The sequence below is a fragment of the Colobus angolensis genome, unplaced genomic scaffold (genome assembly GCF_000951035.1).
Source record: "Colobus angolensis palliatus isolate OR3802 unplaced genomic scaffold, Cang.pa_1.0 Scaffold227, whole genome shotgun sequence".
NCBI classification, from domain to species: Eukaryota; Metazoa; Chordata; class Mammalia; order Primates; family Cercopithecidae; genus Colobus; species Colobus angolensis.
In genome coordinates, this window is record NW_012115455.1 from 579106 (window position 1) to 591551 (window position 12446).

Genomic DNA, 12446 nt, shown 5'->3' on the forward strand with positions numbered 1-12446 from the left:
TTCTTCCACTCTTTTTTCAAGATTTTCAGTTTCTTTGTGCTGAGTACATAATTCCTCCTTTAGCTCTGAGAAGTTTGATGTACTGAAGGCTTCTTCTCTCATCTCGTCAAAGTCATTCTCTGTCCAGCTTTGATCCGTTGCTGGCGATGAGCTGCGTTCCTTTGCAAGGGGGGATGCACTCTTATTTTTTGAATTTCCAGCTTTTATGCCCTGCTTTTTCCCCATCTTTGTGGTTTTATCTGCCACTGGTCTTTGATGATGGTGACGTACTGATGGGGTTTTGGTGTGAGTGTCCTTCCTGTTTGTTAGTTTTCTTTCTAACAGTCAGGACCCTCAGCTGTAGGTCTGTTGGAGATTGCTTGAGGTCCGCTCCAGATCCTGTTTGCCTGGGTATCAGCAGCAGAGGCTGCAGAAGATAGAATATTGCTGAACAATGAGTGTACCTGTCTGATTCTTACTTTGAAAGCTTCCTCTCAGGGGTGTACTGCACTGTGTGAGGTGTGGGGTGTCAGTCTGCCCCTAGTGAGGGATGTCTCCCAGTTTGGCTACTCAGGGGTCAGAGACCCACTTGAGCAGGCAGTCTATCCATTCTCAGATCTCAACCTCCGTGTTGGGAGATCCTCTGCTCTCTTCAAAGCTGTCAGACAGAGTCGTTTGCATCTGCAGAGGTTTCTGCTGCTTTGTTGTTGTTTAGCTGTACCCTGTCCCCAGAAGTGGAGTCTACAGAAACAGGCAGTGCTCCTTGTGCTTTTGTGATCTCCACCCAGTTCGAGCTTCCCAGCAGCTTTGTTTATCTACTTAAGCCTCAGAAATGGCAGGCACCCCTCCCCCAGCCTCGCTGCTGCCTTGCAGTTCGATCGCAGACTGCTGTGCTAGCAATGACGGCCGCTCCGTGGGCGGGCGTGGGACCCTCCCGACCAGGTGTGGTCCAGGTGTTGTGTGTCTCAGTTCCCCTGGCTAGGAAAATGGATTCCCTTCCCCCTTGTGCTTCCCAGGTGAGGCGATGCCTTGCCCTGCTTCAGCTCCCGCTGGTCGGGCTGCAGCAGCTGACCAGCACCAATTGTCCTCCACTCCCCAGTGAGATGAACCCAGTACCTCAGTTGAAAATGCAGAAATCACCTGTCTTCTGTGTCGCAGGTGCTGGGAGCTGGAGACTGGAGCTCTTCCTATTTGGCCATCTTGCTCCACCCCTGTATCGCATATTTTAAAATTACTAAAAGTGTATACTTAGATTGCTCATAACACAAAGAATGGATTAATGTTTGAGGCAATGAATATCTGTACCCTGATGTGATGATTACATCTTGTATGCCTCTACCAAAATATCTCATGTATCCCATAAATATATATACCTACTAGGTAACCACAAAAATTAAACATAAAAAATTAAAAGTAAATTAATTTTGTAAGTGTAATGAAATTCTTGTTTTTAAGCATATTTTATCCATAGCCAAATTAAAGTTATATATATCTGGAAGTTTGTTGACATAGTATCATTTACAGTGACATTGTTTCAGATGAAATGTAGTTCTAGGAAAATACAAGTAAGACAAGCTACTGTATCTACTGCAATACTGGTTAATTATGTTATGAATCCTCATGCTGTCAGATACTCTTGGTCACCACAGATCAAATTTAAGGTCAGGCACAGTAACTCACGCCCATAATCCCAACACTTTGGGAGGCAGAGGTGGGTGGATCACTTGAGGTCAGGAGTTCGAGACCAGACTGGCCAACATTGTGAAACCCTGTCTCTACTAAAAATACAAAAATTAGCCAGATGTGGTGACACAGACCTGTAGTACCAGCTACTTGGGAGGCTGAGGCAGGAGAATCGCTTTAACCCAGGAGGCAGAGGTTGCAGTGAGCAGAGATCGAGCCACGCACTCCAGCCTGGGAGACAGAATGAGACTGTGTCTCAATAAATAACAAAAAAAAGAAAAAGAAAAAATTAAGAAACAATGACATGATTATAACATTAGTTTTTTTAGGCATACTAATCTTAAGGTATTTATTCAGGATGGCATTTGTGAGGGTAGTGAGCCTGGAGGTGAGAAAACAGTTTGAAAGCTATTAGTAATAACCAAGATGTGAGGTAAAAGCAGATAATACAGGTGTTTTCATTTTATCTTAATTTCATTTGAATGTTTATTGGTAAAATATAAGAGATCATTTTGTCCATGCCTTTCTCTCACTACATTGTGAACTCTTTAGAGACATGCCATGTCTTTTGATCTCACAATGTCAATATCCCTTGAATTAATTAATAGTAAGTCACTATTTTGCTCCATATCTTTAATTTGAGTGAACAAATTGCCAGAGGGCTTAGATAGGCCTCTTCATAAAAGGGAAGAAACATCGGTAAGGAATTCTCAAAGGCTACTTCTCTAAATTATATAAATCTAAATATATTTGATCAGTATCTCAACATCCCAATTCTCAAATACTTCATAGGAGCATAGGAGTGATAATTTATGATAAATGCTAGAAGAAAATTTGCATGAACTCAGTCAGTTCTTAATTTATTTCCTCAAACAAAAATCCCAAATAAATGCTATGCATTATCTTATCTGCTCAGTGAAATAAAAAGAAAAATTCCCCTCCAATGTGCAATAAATACATAACATATCACTGAGAATTATGCGTGCTTCAAATGTTTGTATATTTTGTGGACTTTAATAATGTTTTACACTTAACAGATATTATAAAAGTAAGTCTAGTATTAGACAAATTTTTATTAAATTCAAATAAAAGTTCATAGTCTTGAGACACTTGATGAATTTAAATAATAAGAGTAAGCAACCCTTGGCCCAATTTAAGGGGTATTTTTTCCATAACCACTTACTGTATTTAACAACTGAACATGGTTTAAAGCAGAAATGTTTTTTAAAAAACCACAGGAGGCCAGGCACGGTGGCTCAAGCCTGTAATCCCAGCACTTTACGAGGCCAAGGCAGGCGGATTGCCTGAGCTCTGGAGTTCGAGACCAGCCTGGGTAACACAGTGAAAACTTGTCTCTACTAAAATACAAAAAAATTAGCCTGGGATGGCGGTGTGTGCCTGTAATCCCAGCTATTCGGGAGGCGGAGGTTGCAGTGAGCCAAGATTGTGCCACTACACTCCAGCCTGGGTGAAAGAGCAAGGCTACATCTCTAAAACAAACAGACAAACAAAAAAGCAGAAAACAAAAAAACAAACAAAAAAACACAGGAAACATTTTGTTAACACCTGCCACAGAAATTTAAAAATCAATTATTTTAACAGACATGTCAATTAATAATTAAATCATGACAGAAGAATAATTTGAAATAGTAGCTATTTTCCCCTTGCAATATAATCTTGTACATTTTAGTTAATCTCTGGATTAATTTATTTTGCTAGAAGATTCTGATTTAATTACCAAAGGAAGGAATAGCAGCAGAACTAAATATAAGAGCAATTTTTGGCTTTTAATTTTCAAAATTTTCAGTGGGAAAGCTGAAAGAATTCAGATTATGAAGAAATGAACAGTGAATTTGTGAGATTGCCTACTGATGAATAAGACCACAGCTATCTAATCTCAAGCTATGCAAAAGTTTCCCACTGAAGAAGAAAGTCGAGGTAAAGAAAAGAAAGAATAGACATTGAAAGTCCTCAGGAAAGGGAATCTATATGCCATACAATATTTTCTAGATAAACCCTGCTATGGATGGTGGTGGTGGTATAGGTTTAATTAGATTTTAAGAGATTTGATTAGTTTTAAGAGATCAGAGATCACAGAAAACCAATTTCTCCCTTTCTGGGTTGAACTCCAAGGAGATTTCAGACCCTCAGAGAAGAATTATCTATATTTTATGTCTAAGCAGAAAGGTTCTTAGATAAGCTTCTGAAAGTTTGCCATTGCTCAACATGCAAAATAATTATAGAATGGTACCCATGCACTTGTAGGCTATGTGAGAGTCTAAAAGAGAACAGACCTACTGATACATTGTTTTATATAATTCCTGCTTACCTCCAAAAGTTGAAAATAAAGCAAAACAAAGAAGAAATTACAATGTGCTTTTTCAATATCATACTGGAGTAGCACTAGTCAATGTACATATCTATAATAAAACCAGGCACTTGCACCAGAATGCACATTTGCATGCTGTTCCTTCATTGAGAAAGTCTTGCTATTAAATAGAAGACAAAATGCTAGACAAATTAAACAATGTACTTAGTGTCATAGTTGACTTCAAGCTGGCAAAAACTTTGTATTCTGTGACTGACAGTAACAAATATTCCCTGGACTAGAAGCTGAATAACATGCCACACTTCAGGTAGTACTGCACTAGAACATTATCTAATACATTTGATTAAAAGTTATATGATTCTCTAAGACCTGTAAATTTTGACTTGCTATTGCTCCAGATTGCAAAGTTAGATGCTAATTGACAGAAGATTGATAATTTGGATATTATTTTTATCTATGAGATGAAAATTATTTCTGTTGAAAATTGTAAAACAACATCTCAAAGCTTGTAGCTTTATTTCTCTATAAGACATTAATCATTTCTATATGTAACTTAAAAACTTTATTCTGAACTTCTGTTTCCACTGACACACATGCACACACACAAATATATATATTCACACACACACACACACACACAGTGATTGTGTATAGTCATGTATATTATCTTTTAATGAAATTATTTTAATAGAGCATAAAAACCATCAGGTAGCATGTGACTGGGATTCAGCTAAGGACACCAAGTTTATACTTAGGGCTGCTTCACAAAGCAAAATCCCAAAATCAGTGGCACTGGTTTTTGGGCCCCAGATTACTGTAAGCCATCTTTAATCATCTGGGGCTTCTATCTTTTCCTGAAATTTTGGATGGTGAAGTTACTTTATAATTACATTGTAGGGGTGGTAGTTGCTGTTATGTATCCATCCAGGATCATGTCATCTGCAGACAAAGATAGTTTGACTTTCTCTTTTTCTATCTGAATATCCTTTATTTCTTTCTCTTACCCGATTACCCCAGCCAGAACTTCCAATACTATGTTCATGATTTTGTCCATTCTCATCATTCCTATTCAACATAGAACTGGAAGTCCTAGATAAAACAAATCAGGCAAGGAAAGAAAGAGAAGGCATTCGAATAGAAAAAGAAGAAATCAAACTATCTATCTTCACTGATGATTTTTCTATAACTAGAAAATCCTAAAAGCTCTAAAAGAAGTTTCCTAGAATTGATGAACAACTTTGAAATTTCAAGGTAAAAAAAAAAATGTACAAAAATCAGTAGCATTTCTATACAGCAACAACATTCAGGCTGAGAATGAAATCAAGAAAACAATCAAACTTACAATAGCCAAGAAGAAAATGAAAGACATAGTAATACAGCTAACAAAAGAGGTGAATATGTCTACAATGAGAACCACAAAACAGTGTTGAAAGAAATCAAATATGACACAAATAAATGGGAAAAAATTTCCTGCTCATGGATTGGAAGAATCAGTATTGTCAAAGTGGCCATACTGTTTGCCCAAAGAAATTTACTGATTCAATACTATTCCAATCAAATCTCCAGTGCCAGTTTTTATAGAATTAGAAAAAAACATATTCTAAAATACATAAAGAAACAAAAAAATTCTGAATAATCAAAGCAATCTTAAGCAAAAAGAATAAAGCCAGAGGAATAAAACTACCTGACTTCAAACTACATTGTAAAGACATAATAACCAAAACAGTTTGGTTGGCACAAAAACAAAGACACAGCATAATGCAACACAATAGAAAACTCAGAAATAAAGTTTTGCACCTACAACCATCTGGTCTTTGGCAAGGCTGACAAAAACAAGCAATGGGGAAAGTACTCCCTATTCAATAATTAGTGCTGAGATAACTGGATAGACATGCGCAGAAGATTAAAGCTGCAGCCCTGCCTTACAATATCTATAAAAATTAACTCAAAATACATTAAAGATTTAAATGTAAGACCTCAAACTATAAGAATCCTGGAAGACTAACTAGGAAGTACTGTTCTCGACATCAACCTTGACAAAGAATTTTTGACTAAGTCTAAAAAGGCAATTGAAAAAAACTAAAATAGGCAAGTGACACCGAATTAAACTAAAGAGTCTCTTTACAGAAAAAGAAACTATCAGCAGTGCAAACAGATAACCTACAGTGTGGTAGAAGCTATTCACAAACTGTGCATTGGACAAAAGCCTAATATTCAGAATCTATAGGAAACTTAAATCAACAAGTGAAAAGCAAATAACTTCATTGAAAAATGGGAAAATCATTTGAACAGACACTTCTCAAAAGAAGACATACAAGTGGCCAACGAACATGTGAAAAAAAGTTCAGTATCACTAATTATCAGATAAATACAAATCAAAACCACAAGGTGATGCCATCTCACACCATTCAGAATGGCTATTACTAAAAAGCCAAAAAAAAAAAAAAAAAAAGAATGTTGGTGAGGCTGGGGGAAAAAGAGAATGCTTACACACTGTTAGTTGGAAAGTAAACTAGTTTAGCTACTGTGGAAAGCAGTCTGGAGATATATCAAAGAACCGAAAGCAGAACCACCATTTAACTGGGCAATCTCATTACTGGGTTTATATCTAAAAAGAAAATAAACAATTCTAACAAAGGGAAACAAACACTCATATGTTCACTGCAGCACCATTCACAATAACAAAGACATGAAATGAACCTTGGTGCCCATCAATGGTGGATTAGATAAAGAAAATATACTGTAATAGTCAGGGTGGTCTAAAGGGACAAAACTAATAGGATGTATGTATATATTAAGAGGAGTTTATTAGAAGAATTGACTCACAGGATTACATGTTGAAGTCCCATAATAGGACATCTGCAAGCTGAGGAACCATGTTAGATAATGCTGAGAACGTCTCTTGACTTGAATCTTCCTACCACATATTGTTATTGTGAATAATAGTGTGTTATTCAGTACTGAAGTGGCCTCTCATATGTATTGCTGAGGAGCAAGGAAGCCAGTGCGAGTCTCAAAACCTCAAAAGCAGGGAAGCTGACAGTGCAACCTTCAGCCAAGAGCCCCTGGCAAACCACTGGTGTAAGTCCAAGAGTCCAAAAGCTGAAGAACTCGCAGTCTTATGTTCAAGAGCAGGAAGCATCCAGCATGGGAGAAAGATGACGGCTGAAAGACTCAGCAAGTCTGCTCTTTTCAACTTCTGCCTGCTTTATTCTAGCTGCACTGGCAGCTGATTAGATGGTGCCCACCCAGTTTGAGGGTGGGTCTGCCTCTCTCAGTCTACTGACTCAAACATTAATCTCTTTTGGCAACACCCTCAGAGACACACCAAGGAACAATACTTTGCACCCTTCAATCCAATCAAGTTGACACTCAGTATTAACCATCACACATATGCATTATGGAATACTACAAAGCTATTAAAAAGAAAAACATAATATATTTTCCAGCAACATGGATGCAGCTGGAGGACATTATCCTAAGCAAATCCTCACAGGAACAGAAAACCAAATACCACGTTCTCACTTATGAGTGGGGACTAAACATTAGGTACTCATGGACATAAAGATGGCAACAATGGACATTGGAGGCTCTAAAAAGGACAAACTGGGGATGGAACAAGGGTTGAAAAACTGTTGGATAGTGTGCTTGCTGCCTTAGTGATAGAATCAATTGTACCTCAACCTAAGCATTATATAATATACTCACGTGGCTAACCTGTATATGTAACTGTTGAATCTAAAATTTGAAATTATAAAAAAAAAACAAAGTAGTCCTTATTTACCAAATAGACAATCATTTTTCACACCTCTGGGCATTTTCAAATGTCTTCCCCACTTCCCAGATTTTTTTTCCCCCATTCCCTTTTTTTGGGTAACAAAGATGCCGTAATGCTTTGTTACTGATAATGTAGTTTAGGAAACTTGAAGAGAGGGAAGAAAGACGTGTTAGGTAATGCTGAGAATGTCTCTTGACTTGAATCTCCCTACGACATATTGTTGTTGTGAATAATAGTGTGTTATTTCAGTACTGAAGTGGCCTCTCATATGTAATAGCAAACCATTTCTAGGAACAACAAAATCAATTTTGTGGAGAGTAAATTAACCTGTGTTGTCAATTTGCATGTTTTTACATGAGATTGCACTAAGGTTTTGTATTTTTCAAAGACCTAAGTAGCAATTTGGAAGGCATACTATAAGTATTGTTGTTAATCCTTAAGTATAAAAGTATTTCAACACCTCAGGACATAACCTTACGAAAGGAAAAACTTAAGCAAGTATCATCTTCTTAAACTTTGCATGTTGCCAAGATACCGTGAGAAAATAAACATAGGAAATTGATTTTTTAATTCTTCTATGGTACTGAATAAACCATCAAAAAGAAAATCTGCCAACATATGGCAGTCTGAAATGCAGTTGGAGAATCTTTCCACCTGGGACCACTGACTGAGCTACTTGGCTGACCTTTGCAAGGTCCCCTGTGAAAAACAATAAGGAATGTATTCCCTTAGTCCATGCTGGACACTTGAAGTACTTGCATGTTACCCAACCTAAATGCCTCTAAACTCCCCAGAGACAAGGCCACTGACACAAAACTGATTTATGGTGAGGAATGTAGATTTTGTTTCCAAAATGGCAGATAAGAGGCAATGCTAGCATACCACTTCTACTTGAAAGGGTAAAAAAGTTTGTAGAGATTCACTCTCTGAATTATTTTCAAGAAGTGATACAGGAACTGAACAGGAAAACCAAGGGAATTCAGACTCTTTGAAGGAAAGTGGCAGGCTGCAACTACACAGTGAATTAGGCAAAGAGCTGTGAGTCCCCAGAATGTGAAGAGGGGAAGATACTGCCTCTGGGACACAAACCAATGAAGAGCTTGAAATTCCAGGCCACAGAAAATACTTACTCCTACTCAGCACTGGAACCAACTTGGGAGGGGGCCATGAGATATAAAAGTGGAAGCAGTATCAGAAAGACCCATGTGTACACTCCCAGTGTCCAGCAGGGACTGAGGGAAGACATTTCTTGTTTTCCATAGGGGACTTTGTGGAGGTCAGCCAAATAGCTCAAGGAGTGGTCACAAGTTGAAAGATATCCCTAACTGGGTTTCACAATGTAATGACAAAGGGGTTGAACTCCTTTGGTCAGGAACTGGGGTGGGGGTGAGTAAAAAGTGGGCTGCAGCCAGGAATGCAGAAGTCAGGTACCTGACTTTGTAGGCAGATGAGGTGGCCGGGAGGTGGGCAGGGATGGCCTAAAAGCCATGGTTGCTTTATCCACAGGGAAAGCTTATGACCTGCGGCAGTTGTGAGTTCTGAATGCAGGCTGCCTGGAACTTAGCTCGCTGCTTCTAGTGGAACACTGTGGGAGTGGGTTTTGCCTCAACAAGTTTGTGGGATCTGTGTGGGACTTACTGCTGCCTGGCCTTCCCCAATCCCTGCACAAAGTCTTTTGTGCAGCAGAGGCAGAAACATTCCTTTCTGGAACATTAGCTCAGTGGCCTGAGAGCTCTTACTGTCCCCTGACACCTATGGGGCTGCTTCTTGCCCTGGACATGTAAAGTCAAAGCACAAATCCTCCTGACCCATCCCTCACCTGAGTTTTTCCTGTTACCCACCCTGGTAGCTTAGAACAAAGGACAAAATATTGGGGAGCTATGTGTCCCTGACCATTGCCTGAGAAATCAGAGTGACTGCACAAGCAACATAAGGCAAGCAAAAATCTCACTTCTACTACCATAACTGTTGCTCTATTGGAAGCACTACCTTCTGGCTGGAGGCCAACCAACACAGTCCATTGCAGCATCTCCTGGTAGAAAAACACTGTACCCAGAAAGAAGAAAATGGCTGTGTGACCTCAGCTATCACCACTAGTTGTATCACTCTGGATAACCAGAGGTTCTGGAGTCTATTAATGTGACCAGTTTATTACCATTATAACTTGTGCTCAGGAAAGCCAACACACCATGGCTATCTGTAACCAAGGAATCTCACAGAGTCTACATTACTCCTCTGACACCGCAATTAAAGCTGATGCTGTCATCCACTGCTGGGAGACTTGAGGACAGGTCACACAACCAGATATCTTGCAGACACTCCCCAGCACTATCCTGGAGTGAGGCAACTTAACTGGGTGGCTAGACCAGAGGAGCAGCAGCACTCACAGTATTCTGGCTCCTAACAACTCCCACTTCTAGGGGAAGGGGGAGTACACGAAATAAAGGGAATACTTCATGGGAAAAAAGAATCCTGATGGCAGGTCTTGGGCACCAGATCTTTCCACTGGTGGGAAGTTTCTTTCAGCAGAGACACAGTTGCAGTGCTAGGCTCAGCAGGAAAAGTCTTCAGCTCTAACCCAACAGTCAGACAGCCCTTATGTATGTGAAGAGTCTTGGATAAGGGAATGTCTATTGTCATTTATCTACCAACAAAGGCACATTTTTGGCTTCTCTTACAGGAGCTTGGCATGGATGCAACTATAGAAAGATTTTCTGGAACACAACAGGGTGACTGCATTGCCACAGGAGGAGCATTCCCCAGGTTCAGGCTTGCATGAGAGACAGAGTCACAATTCCTCCCCACTTGAAATATCAACATTTCTACAGATGAAAATAGGTACCTGTTTGACGTGAATAGCCAGAGCACTGGGACAGGAGTGTGTCTGAGAGGCAGATAGCTTTCCTGTTTACCAGGCAGAGGAGCTAAGGTGACTTCAATCCATCTTTCTGATAAGACCTTAATGTGACTCAATTAAAGCTCCTCCAGCCACCCTGTCAAGGCTGTGACCTCTGCCTACCATCAAGTATTGTATTCACCCATTTTCTTTAGCCACAACTGGTCCGGACCTATGGACACCTCCCTACTGGCCTGAAGGCTGAACCATCAAACCAGTAAATAATATACTGGGTTAAATAAATAAATAAATGCACAGCATGAGGAAATGAGGTAAACTTCAAGAGACCTCTACCATTCCAACCCCATAGGAGACAATGAACTTGCTCACACATCAAACATATTGCTACTACAACCAGCATATGAGAAATTCAACATACAAAGATTCTCTGCAACCAAGGAAATCTTATAGAGTCTTTATTCCTGAAAGCACCAAGAACCGAATTAGGCTATACATAACCATAAGCATTAAAGCTATATCTTTAAAGGGAAAAAAAAACAGTAAAAGAAAACATATATTCAATAATAATTTTAAAAAATTCTACCCAAATTAGAAGGAACCAAAAAAGTAACTCTGGTAATATAATAAAGCAGGATTCTATAACACCCGCAAAATATTGCACTACCTTTCCAGCAATGGAACAAAATCAAGACGAAATATTTAAAATACCAAGTAAAGAATTCAGAAGATCTATTATTAAGATACCCAAGAAGATCTGAGAGAAGGTGAAAATCATCATAAAGCAATTTAAAAAGCAGTTCAGAATTTAAATACAAACATTTCTAGAGAGTTAGATATCATAAAATAAATTATTTCAGAACTTCTGGAAATGGATGGCACAGTTAGGAAACTACAAAGTGCAGTGAAAAGTTTTAACAATATACTAGAACAAGTAGAAAAAGCTTTTCAGAGATCGAAGACAAGACTTCTGAATTTGCCAATCAGGCAAAAATAAAGAAAGGACAATCAAAAGAAATGAAGCCTTCAAGAAATATAGGATTATGTAAAATGTCCAAACCTAAGAATAATTGGTGTTCTTGAGGGAAAAGAGAAAACAAAAAAGTCTGGAAATCTTATTTCAGAAAAACTTTCCTGGCCTGCCTAGAGATTTTGATATTTAAATGCAATAAACTCAGAAAACTCCTGGGAAACTCATTGCATGAAGATCTTCACCAAGGCATGTAGTCATCAAGCTATCTAAAGTCACCATGAAGGAAATAATTCTAAGAGCAAAATGACAAAAGCATCAGATAATCTATAAATGAAAAACTATCAGATTAATAGCATACTTCTCAGCAGTACCCTACATGCCAGAAGGTTTTGGAATCCTATCGTCAGCCTCCTTAAGCATAACTGTCAGCCAAAAATTTTGTAGCCAGTGAAACTAAGTTTCATAAATGAAGTAGAAATAAGGCCGTTTTATTATAAGAAAATGCTGAGAAAATTTGTCATTACAAAACCAGCACTACAAAAGAAAGCTAAAAGAAATTCTAAACTTTGAAATAAAAGTTTAATATGCACCAAATTAGAACTTCTTAAAAACTTAAAACTCACAGGGCCTATAAAACTATAATGCAATGAAAAAGTGAACTAGGTAGATAATAATTAGAATGATGAACATAATATTACCTCACATCTCAATATGCTCATTGAATGTAAATGGCCTAAATGTTCCACTTAAAATATACAGGAGGTAAAATGGATTAAAAAAAATCACAAACCAAATACCTTCTGTCTTCAATAGACTCACTTAATATGGAAGGATTTATACAAACTCAAGG